We start from the raw sequence: 10,706 nt of genomic DNA, 5'->3' as shown, positions 1-10,706 counted from the left end.
CGAGGTGCATTCCTATAGACTAATCATCGAGATGAGCGCATGATGAATGGAACACGTAGTAATGCATCTCAGTGACCGGTGGCATGCATGATTTATGAGGTGTAGGGTATAATTTCTCCTAATCATGAGTTACTTTGTGTTTATTGGCTTAGCTGGAGCGGGTCCTGTATTGAAGAGAACATGTCCTTCTTAGTTTGTCGGGTTCGGTTGCCGACTTTATAAAGCTGGACGGGAACTCGGGAAAACTAATTCCTTAACGCACTCCACTTCAAATTAAGTCGGGAAGTGGAGTAATTTTCTGCCGAGTTTATTTTAAGAAACTTATAATTAGCTAAGATTCAGCCGAGAAAGAAAAACTTTTATTATTTTTTAATCCGGAAACGGTACAGCTGTCGACTTTAATCCTTATATGGACCTCCTCCCCGCTCTTCCGTTACCTAACCTGTTTTTCCTCCGCGTTTTCGAATTACCCAAATCTTCTGTTCTTGCGTCGCGACGAGCGTGGCGTCGGCATTCTTCTTCTTCTTTACTTCCCTAGATCAGCACCGCTGAGGACGAGAACGAGGAGGAAGAGGAGGAGGAGGAGGTGCAGAAGCTGCCCTCATCGGAGACAAAGTGAGCGATCCGTCCCCACTTCCCTATTTTCTTGCCTCTGCGTCGAAATCCCGTGATGGTTCTTGATTTCTAGTTTGGTCTTGCAGTTATATGGTACTTTTCTCAAATATCATGTTTTCTTGATTATTCTCTGAGTTCTTGTGATGGTTCTTGATTTCTAATATGGGTTTGGGTGATATATTGGTGATAGTTTTTTGGATTCTAGAGATGGTTCTTGGTTTCTATTTTGGCTGGGTATTTTATGGTAGGTTACCTGTTCCTAATTTCTTTCATTTTCTTGGATTCTAGTGGTGATTCTTTTTAGGTTTTGATGTTATATGGTGATCTCCCTGTTGTGTTATGTGCAGCTATTTAATGTGATTTCTGTTGTTTATTCTTTTGGATAATGTATCTGTGCAGTCTTTTATGATGTTTTAATTCTGAATGATATATTGGTGGCTAAAACAAGTTTCTTTAGTTCAGATTTAATGAGGTCTACCCTTGCAAGTAACTTTGCGGATGTTGGATGTGGTTTCTATCATATTTCTTGCTCCTTGCCCTTTAGGTAGCTCATATGATCAATATATGTTTAACGAGATCTTGTCAGATTTTTCATTTCTGTTTCAATCCTTGTGTTTTGCTATGTATTTCATACTGCATGACGCAAACAAGGACTTCAGTAAAGAACTTTGAAGGTTTGCTGGTATAGGTATCTTTGCCATTCCTTCGTTCTTGTATTTCTTTCAAACCTTGAGATGGTTCTTGACTGGTAGTTTGGATTTGGCATTATAAGCTAATTCCCCCATTCTTCTTGTTTTCTTGAAATTTTCATATTGTTCTTGATTTCTAGTTTGGTGTTGGTGTGTTATGGTGATATCTCTTTACAACTGTCCAACATTAAGAATTTTTGAAGATTTGATATGTGTCGGGATCTTCTGCTGCATTGCTTTTCTTTTTTATTTTCTAATTTTTAGAATCTTCTGCATCACTCTTGAAGCTGTGACAGTTTTATTTATGAACACTGAAAGATCTAATGTGGCTTTTATTTTCTCTCGGTTTTTCTATGAACCATGTGGTTGTGGGAACTTCCAAGATCTTAACTTTAGTAAATTAATTTATGTTAATCAATTGCTTTTTAGTATATTTAAATTGGTGATAAAATTGTGTTGTGTTTTTTTGGGTGGCTTTAAATTATTGTAAATGCTAGCTATCATCTACTTCTCCATAGGCAAGTTACTGCACTGTGTATGAAAGAAGGAATTTATTAGATGTTTTTGAAAAAACTATAAAAGAATAGAATATGCATTGGAAATATGTTTAAAGGTATAAATTATAACCTATTAGCTGAACCAAATTATTTGGATGGGGCTTGATGTTTATGGTTATAAATGAAACCTATATTATTTTAAAAAATGGAGGCTTTAACCTGTCTAATGTTTTATCAAAAAATCCATTACCTTTTATTAAGGGAATGTCATGAAAGAACTAATTCCGATAGGTTACTTTGTTAACCTTGAACTCAGCACATGTGATTCAGATGACTGATTAAGAACCAATTATTGACTAAGGCTCAAATCTTATAATCAAAGCACACGTTCCTCAGCTCATGTAATGCATATAACTTTTGTAAGGTGCTAATTATGATATATTTTTTGAGCCTTTTCCTCCCCCACCCACACCCAAAAATAAAAAAATAAAAAAAATCACTTACCCCCTTTGTCCCTCCCTCTCCCTCTCTTGTCTTCTTGTGCAGTTTTAATTGGACCTTAAATTTCTCTCTTCTCTGCATCTCTTGACCACCATTTCTTTGTGCCTTAACATTTTTCTTTTCCTTTATCTTCTATATATGTTCTAATGCCAAATTATTGATGTGTCTGTGGACATTGTGGGAAATTTTGCACCTTAGTTGGGGCGTTCAGAGGATAATTCTCCCCCCATGCTCTTAGCTCTCTCTCTCTCTCTCTTCCTGAATTCTAATTCTAATACAGATATCTTTCTTCTGTCATCTTCTTTGTCTCTTTTATTGTTAACTCTTTGTTTCTTGAGACGAATAAGAGAAGCCAAAATGTTTAACTTTTAGAGGTGATTAGTTGATTTCACTTGAGTAGGTTTTGTTGAGAAAATGATACTTTCTTGCGGGGACTTCTATGTTGAGTAAGAAAAGATGATAGCTATATATACTAGTTTGGATCGCCTAAATTTTTAATTGTTTTGGGCCTTTTCAGAAGGACATGGTGAATTGACATGCATTCACCATATTATATGTTGAATAAGAAAAGATGATAGCTATGCAGATGTTTTTTAAGGTGGCTTAGATGGACCAAAAGATCGTAACTTAGTAATGCAAGAAATGTCCTCTTTTTTCTTTTTTGTTGTTGTTACATGCATTCAACATTCTCTTCAAGGGTTTCCCGAAATGGTTGGAAACTTTTCCTATCTTGTTCTTGATTGATTATGTCACGTGGTGTCAGAGCTATGCAAGGATTTTTAATAATTGAAGATTTGTGCTGTTTCACTGAATGTTATGGTTTTTGGACTTTCCAGTATTTGTTGATCCATTCTGTCACAGGCTTTCTGTCAATGATTGAAGTAATTTTCATTACAACAATATAAGTTTATTATTTTTATGTTCAGTCATTTAAAATAAAATACTTGTTTACTTGATGAATTTGATGTTCTTTGGTTTTTTTCTTCTTTCTTTTGACATTTTTGCACTTCTTTAAATTTTGGTTGTCTCATCTAGTTTAATGGTTGATCTTTTTTACTAATGTTTTAATAGAATTTTTGCTTATTTCAATTCTTGATGGCCATTGGAGTTTCTTCCAAAGTTTTTATGGTCTGGGTATCATAGAGCATGGTTGTAATGATCTTATGCATTGATAACCATGGACATTGTATCAGGTTTGCAGCAACTTGTACACACTATAAATTGAATCGTGCCCTTGTATGAATCATCAAGTTCATTTTATACGAATCGGCTGACTATGGCAGATGCTCTTGATTTATCCCCCAAGTGACTTCTGAGGTGGACAAAGAGAAACTGATGCTATGATCTTGTAAGAATCATCTTGCTGATTTTGTTGGAGTTGGTTATATGCCATTTGGTTTTTTGAACTTCATTGTAGGGATTTCTAAGATGGCTAACAAAGAAGAAAAACTGCAATTCAATCTCGTAAATGATTTGTTCCTTCTTTTGTTTGAATTGGTACGTTGAATTTGATCTCCTCTTGCAGCTATCTTTGGAATGAATAGAGACTATCAGTGATCTTGTTCTTCTCGATATAATAGTTTTTTTGCTACATATTGCAGGATTTTTTTTTATTTTGAAAATATGTACTATATGATGTTGTTGGTTTCTGATTAGAAGACTTAGCCACTATTTGTTTTTATGGTTTGTTTTGATCAAAGTTATTTTTCCTATGATTTTATTATTCGTTTATGTTTGGTAACTTGTAAATGTTTTTTCACTCTGCATATAACTGATGTTCTTGGAAGGGGGGTTTCCAATTTATGCTTTCACCGCTGCTTGAATTTTGATTGCCTTCTCTAGTGGCTGACCTAATGGAAGAATCTTTGAACAGGGCTTCTTTTTGCCTATTTCAATTCAAGATGGATCCAGGGTTTCTACATATCTTTATGATCTCTAGAGATTGTAGATAATGGCCTACTTTTGCTTTGCAGGCAGTTTGGGTGTTGTGGTATATTTAGTCTACGATTTCTGATGTTCTTTTGGATGGCAAAGAGTGTTGAAATTCTCGAATATAGTTAATCTCCATGCAGAGATTATGGGGCATAGCGATACCTTTTTGCTTCCCTCACAGTCGTGGACATTTTTTTTGGAAGTTAGATGAATTGTAGTTCTAAAAGATAACCATTCACCTGTACCTTCATCCATGAGATGCAATTTCTTTTGTTTTTTAATGTTTAAAGCATGTGTGTCATTATTGTCTGCTAAAATTTGGCGGCTTTTAAGTTTCTATTCACTTGTATGGTTCTCTTTCTCTCCAGGGGTGCAACTTTTATTGTTGATAAAATGTTGTTTTGCAGTTACCAAGTTTGTTCTTGCTGTGAGCTTTTGTCAGTATTAGTACAAATATATGCAGAATTCTTCCATTCAGGCTCTTCTCATTGAATTATTGAGTTTGTGCTTTTTTGGGTGTTCTCTTGATTAATTTGCTTTTCTAAAAAGCTATACATTTTGCTCCAAGTTGCTTCTGGTATGCATGTTTCTATTGTTCATGTAGTTTTGATGTCTTTTCCTAATTTCAATTCATGCATGTTCGCGAATATGATAAGTTAAGTAGTACAAATCAATAAACACACACACACACACACACACACACACACATATATATATATATTGGTGATCATGTACAAGGATTCTTGCTTCTAACTCCTAACAAACTCACACAATCCACACCCCATTTAGAAACCGTGGTATGGTATGGTACTCACCTTGATGCACATGCACCAGAGCCTGGAGACTCCATTCCTGAGCCTGAGGTACCGGTTGACCACCCTTCGGCACATGCAAAGGCAGGACCCTCTCCGATAGCATGATGAGTAGGATGGACAGTATGACAGCTGAGATCAGAGGATTATCTGCTCAGATAACAGGTCTCACGGACCGGATGACAGCTTTAGAGAGAGAGAGAGTTTCATGGTCCTCCGGGAGCTCGAGCAGCTGAGTCAGAGATATCGGCACAGAGCCAGCCAGCTCACAGGGCTTACAGACCCTTACAGTCATATCAGCCCAGACCTCCTCTCGCCACCTATACTAGGAGATCTAGAGCCAGATCCCAGCCCTTGGATGCCTCTAGGCCTACTGATAGCACTGCAGGGACTCATCTAGATTAGTGCCTAGAGACACACTGGTTATCTATGTATCTTGCTTTCTATTGTTTGAGAACGATGTTATCTTATTTGGCTTATTAGAACATTGTAATTTTTGACTCTTATGAAATGCAATGTTTTATTATGGTTTATGATCTTTGTCTTTAAAATACTTTTCACCCATGTATTACATATTCTTTTGATGATGACAAAAAGGGGGAGAAGTAAGAGAAGAGAGAAATTGCAATATAGGGGAGAAGTAAGAGAAATTGGAATATATGCATCCTTAACCAAAGCCAAATTGGAAGAAAATATTTATTGAGGGGGAGAAATATATATAACAAAAAAAAAATCTGCACTCTAGAAGCTCTAAATAAGAAATTTGAAGTTTAATCAAAGATTCTAAATTAATGGCACATACGACACTTGCTTCGATACATAACTTGAAACTCTTACATTGGTACAAATTCTTGAAGTCTTATCTTAAATAAAACACAAGAGTAAGGGGGAGCAAAACTAAATTTCATTTGGCATAGATTTGGATTAGAAAGGGGGAGCTTTTGGTTGGCACATCCTATAACTCAGAAAATTCTGAATTTTCAGCCTTGAAATCATTTTCTAAACTTTAAACCTCAATTCATATATAAATGCCAATTTAAGGATACTCAATGTTTTGTAATCATCAAAAAGGAGAAGATTGAGGATGATAGTATTATTTCGATGATTAACACAACAATTGAGTGAATATCAAATTAATAATGCAGTTTAACTTGATACATCACTAATGAATATCACACCCTCGATACATTCATGATACATTAAGAAAATGAGATCAAGACGACTCACAATGATTAACAATGAGATAAAATATGTAGTAGAAAATGATAGAGAGCTTTTAAATCTAATTCGGCAAAGTTTCAAGTCAATTATACTCTTAAGGGCAAAACTGTAATTTTCATTGTTAAGGGTATGAAACCCTATTGTGCCATACACTCAAAATTATTTGAAATATGCTCTATTGACTCTATGAACTAGTCTAACCTTAGGATGCAGGAAATTATGAGTCGAGTCGACCCCAAAGAGGTTTGGAGTCGACCCTGATACATATGGCACGCACTGGCATGAAGTGACACACTTGGCACAGAGTAAGAGTCGACCCCAGAAGAGGTGGAGTCGACCCTGGCGCACTTTGGGACATTCTGGCACTTCTTTGTAAAAATGGCACAAATGAACAGTAACTGGGGTCGACTCCAAGTATCCTTGAGCCGATCCCAGGAGAGGAGCCGACCCCAAAGAACCATAAGCCGACCCCAACTTGCAACCTCAAAGAAAACAACTCTCTGAAATTTACTGAGAGAGCTGACCCCAAGTTTCCTTGAGCCGACCCCAAGTTTCCTTGAGCCAACCCTAGGTGGAGCCGACCCTAGGAAGACTTGAGTCGACGCCAGTGGAGCCGACCCCAAGAGAACATGAGCCGACCCCAGGATGAGCGTCCAAAAATCATGTCTCTGAAATCTCTGAGAGGGCCGGCCCTAATGGAGCTTGGGTCGACCCCAAGAAAGCATGAGTCGACCCCAGTGAAAAAGTCAGAAAAACAAGGGTTCTGTGGTTCCTGAGAAGGCCGACCCCATTGTAGCAGGAGCCGACCCCACTGTAGCAGGGGTCGACTCCAGAGAAGTTTGAGTTGACCTTAAGGTTGATGAACAGTAACTTGAGCCGACCCCAGAAAAGCTTGGGTCGACCCCAGCACGGCTGACAGCATAACAGCTTGTTTTGCTGAAGTACTTTTTGAGCTCCCAATGGCTAGAAACGGCTAGTTTTTCAAATCAAACAGTTGGGGAGTGACCAATAGAGGTTGGAAAGTATTTAAGAGACACTATTCATCAGAGGAATGCATCTTTTGCAAAAAATCAATAGAGTATTCAAGAGAAAGCAAGCCCAAGTGTTCTTCATCAAGTTGCTTCATTCAAGTCCCAAAAGAAGGTGGTTAAGTAATTTGAAAGTGCATTCAACGGCTCCACCAACCTCTTATGAAGTGAAGTAACTGAGCAAAGAAGAGAAGAGCATCCTCAAAGCGATAACTATTTCTCATCTCTTCTTTTAGTGCATATTTGTTATATTTGCTCATTTAGGAGCTACATATTTTTTCCTTTTAAATTTCTTGTAACGTTTGTTGGTGAGCCCGTAAAACCAACGGTGTAGGTTGTTGGTGAGCCCGCAAAACCAACATAGGTTATTGGTGATCCTGGAAAACCAAAGTGTAAATGTTTTTGGATTGTGAGCTCGGAAAATAATACAACTGTAATCCACGGGATTATAGTGAATTCTCAAGGGAACATTTGGGAAGTGGACGTAGGTGCTTAGGAGAGCACCGAACCACTATATTTCTTGTGTATTTGCATTGTGTGTCTTTCTAATTTCACTACACGCACTTAATTAATATTAACTAAACTACCCATTCATCTATCATTTTGATTAAGGGATTAAAAATTTAAAAAATTCAATTCACCCCCCTCTTGGCTTGTCACCTAGGGCAACATTTCGCCCTTAAAATTAATGTACCTGAGATTACAAAAAGTTGAGGGTGCTTGACTTTCATGTCTTCCTCGAGCTCTCAAAGGGCCTCTTTCAGAATGATTGCTCTATTGTATTTTCACATAAAGAATGGTTCAATGTCATAATACCTAATCCTTCATGTCCACAATCTGCACCGAATACTTCCTAATGAATACCCAACAGCTTATACTCTACTACATGATTTGGGTCTAGAATATATTTTCTCTGCATCAATATACGGAATACATTACACACCCCTGATAAAATCGGTGGTAATGCCAATCGATATGCCACCCCTCCAACCCTGTCCAAGACCTCAAATGGCCAATTTATCTAGGTAACAACTTACCGCGAACCCCAAACCTCATTACACCCATAGTGGAGGATAATTTGAAAAAAACATATTCACCAACTTGAAATTCCAGCTCTTTCCTTTTATTATCCGCATAACTCTTTTGTCTACTCTGAGTTGTGCGAAGTTGTTCTCTAATTGCTTGTACTTTATCTATAGTTTACTGCACTAACTTTGGACCTAAAAAATTTTTCTCGTCTACATCATCCAACAAATAGGAGATCGGCATTTTCTACCATACAACACCTTAAAAGGAGCCATTTGAATGCTTGCTTATTATTGTAGGCAAACTCAGTTAACGATAGCTGAGTATCCCATGCACCACCTATGTCTATGACATAGGTTCTTTGCATATGTTCTAAGATCTGAATGGTCCACTCCAACTGTTCAATTTGCGGATGAAAAGTTGTACTGAAGTTCAATTTGGTACCAAGAGCTTTACGAAGGCTCTTGCAAAATTGCGACACAAATCTACTGTCTTTATTTGACACAATGGTTATTGAGACCCCATGCAGCCGCACAATTTGTTCTACACACAAGCATGCCAATTTCTCCAAAGAAAAACCAACCCTGAACAGTATAAAGTGTACTGACTTGGTCAGCCAATCAATAATCACTCACATGGCATCATTACCTCGACGGATTTTAGGCAAGCCAGTACAAAATCTATGGTGATGTGCTCCCACTTCTATTGGGGAATGAGAGAGATTGTAGTGGTCTAGCGGGTCACTGATACTCAACCTTTCACCTACTGACACACTAAATACTGAGCAACATACTGAGCTATATCTTTTTTTTTCCACCAATTTTTTTTCTTAGATCCCAATACATCTTAGTGCCTCTCGGGTGCACTGTAGAGAGTTATGAGCCTCATTAAGAATCTCTTTCTTCAATTATAGATCTCTTTGGCGCGCACACTGTGTTATCGAACCTTAAAGAACCATCCTCATGTATCCGAAATTCCGACTGGGCACCTGACTCTACAGCTTCTCTGAACTTCTGTCACTTTGAGCCCTCTTTCAGAGATAATTTAATCCTCTCAATTAGAGTAGGTTGTAATATGAGAGTGGCAAGTTGAACCTTATGTGGAATTTTGTTTAGCAGTCTTGGACTGGGTCATGATCTTGGTTAGTCTAAAGTTGGAAAGATAATTACTATGAAACTTGGAATTGAGATAATAAGAAACGGATGATAAGACACATGAAACCAATGCTGAGTAAAAGGTTTTACTTGTTGGTATTTGTATGATATATCCCTTTTGCTTAGCCGGATATTTGATGTATGTATATGTGGATATTTGTTGGTTTAATTGAGTTATATTAATGTTTGAAAAGATGTTTCATAATTTATATTTTTATTTTGGTGTCGCTTATTGCTATTTTCAAACTATATTACTATATTGGTGTGAATGTGCAGAAATTCTTACTGGGCTGTAAAGCTCAGAACCCCTCTCTCTTTTTTTCAGAGCTGCAGGTTGCATAGTACTTGGCTATGGTTGAGATCACAGGTGGAAGGGATGAATAGATAGAGCATCTTTGTTACTGGTTGGATGAATGAAATTTGTAGTTTTGAACAAATTTTTTACTTGTTATAAAACAAGATCATTTTTGTTCACGGATATTGAGGTTGTAATAAGTTTTTCAGGCCTAGCATATTCTCTAAGGCTCTGCCCTAAGGAGCGTGCGGCCATATCACGTGGCCGACCTAGGTGGCGGGTTTGGGGCGTGACAATTTAAGCTTCAAACTTATTTCTTCAGTATCACTTGAATCTATATTTTACGTTGTTTAGCAATATAGAAATGATTTTTCCCCCAACAATGTGGTTGCAACTGGTTCTCTGAGAAGCAGTTTCTTATTTGGCGTTTGTGCACCAATTGAATTTTGTTCATCTTCTCTCTTCTAATGATTTATCTGTTGAATCCTTTGGCAATGTATAAATCTAGAGTTTCTGCATGTATGTACATGCTTGCTAGAAGGTTATGGTGGATGATATTTAGATATGATGGTATCTCTTTTGCATGAGATGGAAGTGCAGTACTTTGCACTATGATGATTTTGTGATGTGTCGTTTTTTTTAAATAACCTTATAAGTGTTAGTCTTGAAAACATATGTTTTCCTTTAGTTCTAATTTTTCTGGTAGGTTGGCTATTGTCATTCTGTGCCACAAGATGCATTTAATGGTGTTGAGAGATTTTTTTTAGTGTTTGATAGGGTAAAATGCTTGGGTTATACAAATTGCATTTATGTATGCATGCATATAAATTTGGTAATGTTTGGTCGTTTGCGACATTGAAGTCTTCGGATCCATAAGTTCTTTCACTTGTTAGTGGAGTACATGTATATGCAGGTTTCTTACAGTCATTGTTGTTG

General features: G+C 37.2%; 1 long non-coding RNA gene across 1 annotated transcript; it reads left to right on the top strand.

Moving 5' to 3' along the window:
• Positions 1 to 226: 226 nt before the first annotated feature.
• Positions 227 to 10,153, top strand: LOC113461040 (uncharacterized). The gene is made up of 2 exons (XR_005507875.3): positions 227 to 3,650; positions 9,752 to 10,153. It is a non-coding gene; the product is annotated as an uncharacterized LOC113461040 (long non-coding RNA).
• Positions 10,154 to 10,706: the final 553 nt, after the last annotated feature.

This window comes from Phoenix dactylifera, chromosome 1 (genome assembly GCF_051530095.1).
Source record: "Phoenix dactylifera cultivar Ajwa chromosome 1, Ajwa_hap1_PhDact_Kaust_v1.1, whole genome shotgun sequence".
Taxonomy (NCBI): Eukaryota; Viridiplantae; Streptophyta; class Magnoliopsida; order Arecales; family Arecaceae; genus Phoenix; species Phoenix dactylifera.
The sequence above is the reverse complement of the archived record's forward strand: the minus strand, read 5'-3'. Positions and strand labels throughout refer to the sequence as shown.